Here is a 4,941-nt window from a genome sequence, read left to right as displayed (position 1 = left end):
CAATATGTTTATTAGGTTATATTCAAAATGCCATTTGATTATTTTTTTGATGAGTTTTATTTTATGTGTTTATAAAATGATTATGGAGCTTTCTAAAATTAAATTAAGGCCTTTAGATACTAATTCGATGAGAGTTAAAAGTAGTTGTCTACTTTTATGTATTTACATTCAAAAATAAGTTTTATTATAGCAAATTATTTGCCATTTTTCTAAAATATGATTATCAGAATCTAAACAGAATGTTTTTTTAAATAAAAAAAAATAATTATTTTAACTTTAGGTTTTGATGCTTACGTTTATAACATTTAGGTTGATTCTTGATCCTTTTATCCGCTTAGCTTTTCATTTACTAACTTCAATTGTCAACTTTTTGACTATATCATGCAGTGTTGACTATTAAATATCTTATCCAAATGCTATAGAACTTATAATTATTGATTTGTTTGAAAAAATTTATTTTACGAGTATCATATAAAATTCAAAATAATAAATGAAGGAAGAGACACGACCAGTGGTGAATTCAAAAACCAAAATTTTTCTTTTTTCAGTGGGGGAATGAAGGGATTTGTTAGAATGAGTACGATGCTTTGCTACGGGATAGAGGTAAAAGTGTAAAACTGTCTATATCTTATCCTTCTCAGACCTTACCATAGCTGTCTACATCTTACCATCCTCAGACCCTATCATAGCTTTGCTATTGGTGGGATTTACTGAGTACGATGATGATGATGATTATGGCACTCCCTTCTATCACTTTAATTCTCTAACCTTAAATTATAAAAAGTTTCTATAGTAGATTTTCATTTATGTGAATGTACAAAACTGAGAATAATAATAAAATTAAATAAGCGCTTGTAAGTAAGAAAAAGATAAGAAAAAAATAGGGAATGAGATGTGAGGGTTTTTCAAAACGAGAGAGAAATTTTGAAACACGTGATTTTTAGTTAAATTATAGAGTAAAATACGATGAAGAGGACATGTGAATAATTGAATATTTTACGGTTGGTCAATTGAATCCACCTCAAATGGAGTCTTAGAGGTAACACGCCACTTGAGTGTTTATTACATTTTAAAGGATAACACTACGTGTGAAAATAATATAAGAATACTCATGTTGGGTTTTCATTTTGACCCGGGTTGATAAGTAATTTATCATGTTTGGTTTGACTTATGTAACATATTACGTAAAATGGGTTGTGTTTTTATGTTGTACTAAATTAACCAGTTTTTAGGTTAAACAAGTTCACAACAGAGCCACACCATCGTAGTAGATGAACAGTGAAACCTACACATAGAAAACGCTGCATGTTCACTACCACCGTCATAGACGGTCTAAACTTGCCGGAAACAGCAGCACAGTCACCCGAAAATGTTAGGGTTTAATAAAAAACTTCTGAAAACACATGGAGACCACTAAACCCCTCTCAGATGTCAATAGTTCATCATTATTGAGTGAAAAACAGCAAAGAAGAGAGATATAAGGCATTACACGTCTTACTTCTGCCGCCACCATAGACGAATGTGAAGCTGCCACCAGCGGCAGAGCAATGCCTCCTCAATTCTCAGTTTCTCTCTCTACCAACGGACATAGGCAATCAGAAATAGCCATCGCATAATCTGGCGGCGAGACTTATCAGCCTTTTACACCGAGACGAAAGGGTGTTTTGATCAATTTCTTCGATGGGGATTTTACGGTCGAAGAGAGAGCAAAGGAGTGAAAAATGGAGAAATTAAGTGGTGACACAAAGAAGCTGATGTGAAGCCACAGTATGGTGGTCGAATCATAGCCCAAGAAACAATGGTACAATTGCTGATTCACACTGTACAACCTCTAAAGCAGCCAACCTCCTGAAATTGTATATATACTAGTATTGTGACCGCGGCGGGGTGTAAAACTGTAACCGAAGAAACAAATTATGTCCAAAGGTTGCCATGAAATTGGCCGTTGGTTAACGTTAAGGAAGTTACAAATCGAAGTAATCACAATGTGAGGAATTGCAAGAAATAGAGATAAGAGCTAGGTTTGATTTAGGCTGTCAAATCATGTCTTCATGTTTAACAAGTCAGAGACGACGTGATTAATACAAGTATCAAACATGAAAATGATTTGTTTAACGCTTGGCTTTGGTTGCTTGAGTGTGGCAGTTATATTTTTTATGTATCAAGAAAGAAAATGATGAACCCTAGCATCATAATTTTAATTATTTAATATATATATATATATATATGTAGAGGGTTAGTTTCATTTAAAAACTCAAAAAAAAGTTAAGAACTTTTAGGAACTCTTAAAAACCAAATATTTTTTTTAACTTTTTTTATATATTAACATTATTTGAGACTTGTTTTATCATATTTATAAAAAAATTTTGATTACATATATAAATCACAAGTTACACATGTGTAAAATTTATGTGGTAACAATTTACATATGTGTAAAAAAAACATAGATATACGTAAAAAAATAATTTTCATAATTGTAATCGTAAATATAGATGTTAAAACTAATAAAACTACACTTAAATATAACATACAAAATTTTTTATAAAAAACATTAGTTATTAAGAGTTCCTTTAAGTTCTTAAATAATTTAAGAGTTCTCAAATGATACTAATCATATATATATATATATATATATATATATATATATATATATATATATATATAACTGTATGGTGTACTTTTTTGTCGGTTTTCATTATATTTGTTAATTATATTATTATGATACCGTGTCTGAAAGAGAAAAAATGTTGTGGGCTAATATTGCACCATCACTTGTCCGATTGAAATCCTTACGAGTTGTGACATCAAAATTCTTATTTAATCCACGGTAATAACGAAAAGTCCTCACATACTAACTTTGAGAATTGTAAAATATAAAAGTTAACAATAAAAGCATATGTGAATGTTAAATCCACAACCAAAAGCTGATCTTGCTTGTAGATTAATCAGCTGAGATGTGTGGTCACAAGTTGACAAGACTAATAGGGATAAACGTCATGACCCACCACTATATTTAAATTTACTAAGGTATCAGGGTACATACGATAAAGCATATGTTACTATTTCTAAAAACATCAAATGAAGTGAATAGTGAAAAGCCCTCACAAACCAATTTTAAGAATTATATATATATAATGAACTAGTAAAGTAAATCAACTTTTTGCTTCTTTTAATAGTAAATGTTGCTCAATTATCTACTTTATTTGTATACATCTATTTTACTTTCTAAATATTGAATTGTGTTTTTACATCGTAAAAAATCTATGATTATACTTAAATATAAAGTAAATATATACATAATTTGGTTAGAGATGTTTTTTTTTATGTGTTAAAACGAGCGGGGATTTTGGCAAAAAAGAAGCTCCTATGAATTTCCTGTTAGATCCACTTGAAGGGAGTTCTACTCTCCGGCCGGCATACGTTCTTGTGTTTGGATAGGTAGGGGAGCACGCTTGTATAGACCTTACTGGAGTATCCCTCCTTGTCAGACTTAGAGACACCGGGTTTGTTGCTAGGTAGACCGTGCTGAAGGTGAAATCAGGAAAAATTGTTAAGCATGAGAAATCATGTGCCGAGAATCATCATGTCTTCATTCCTTTTGCCTTTGATACATTTGGGTCTCTTGCCCCCGAAACCATTACGTTTCTGAAAAAAGTTTAGCGGGTCGTGCACAGTAACTTATTGACGCCAAAGAACTATAGCTTTGTTTTCAGTAGAACGGGCTTGTCATTCAAAAGGACGTGACGGCGCAGCTTATTGTTCGCTTACTCTCTATTGTAATTGGATTCTTTTGTTCAATATAAACGTATCTCTTAACATAGAAATAAATAAATAAAATAACAATGTACAAGTCAAGAAGAGAGGTATTTGTACGTGACTATTTATAAAGTTACCATTTATGGGCTTTTGATTTGATGGCCCAATTTCGACAATGGAGTAATAGGGCAATTTTCTTGTGAGAACAAGAAAAAGGGGCCTCAGTATTTGTGAACTGTGATCTCATATTCACGTAACCTCTTAGCTCATCTCCGTTTCAATTTTTGTAATTACATTAAAAACAACTATATTTATTTTTCTGTTCAATTAAATAATATTCATTTTATAGTTTTATCATTACTTTTTCATTCTCGTTCACTCACAATCATTTTTAACATATATTAAAAATAAGTAAGGACAAACAAAGTTTCTCTAAATTTATATAAATCACTGCGTTTTCTTTCTCCCCTACTCACATCTACTCATAACCTCACCCTATAATTTATAAAATTCCCTCAGATTTTTAAGGGATAGACTAAGAATTCTCTTAATAAAGATACTTAAACTCCGTATCTAATTAAATACATGTAGAAGTTCCATTTTACAAATTATATTATTTCAAAACAGTATATATGATGTGCATTAGTTGTCGACACGTAGCATACCTTAGTGGCTTAGTCTTTTAAAGTATGCGATTTTGTATTAAAAATTTCTTTTAGCTGTTTCAACCTTTGTCCATCGCTCTCCTCACCCCAACTTCGGTCTTTAAGATTAAAAGATTGCTTATAAAATCCTAAAGCCAAATGTTAAAAAAAATCAATACGCCTGACCTATCAAGATTAAAATTTCCTACAAAAATCCTAAACCTAGACGGCTAGAAGTAATGTTAGAGATATTCTCGATGCATTAATATGATATTTTTTTTTAGAAATTCGTTTTTTTTTTTGTCATAATCCTGTTAAATAGTAAATTGATTGAAAACGTTGGCATTCATTAATGATTCATAAGACACTAAGATCGTTATACTAAGTTAGGCGGGTTAAAATGTTTAATAACTAGTTTCCAATAGCTATACGACCGTTCGAAAACAGTCAAAAGAGTAAAAATTTACACGGTTATGGTTAACTACTTAATAATCAGTTAGAGTTCAAAAAATGTATAGCGTGTTCTTAACCATCAGTTACA

Source organism: Bidens hawaiensis, unplaced genomic scaffold (genome assembly GCF_021521415.1).
Source record: "Bidens hawaiensis isolate Kalapana, Puna unplaced genomic scaffold, B.hawaiensis_p1.1 tig00025168_1, whole genome shotgun sequence".
NCBI classification, from domain to species: domain Eukaryota; kingdom Viridiplantae; phylum Streptophyta; class Magnoliopsida; order Asterales; family Asteraceae; genus Bidens; species Bidens hawaiensis.
This window is presented reverse-complemented; position numbering follows the sequence as displayed.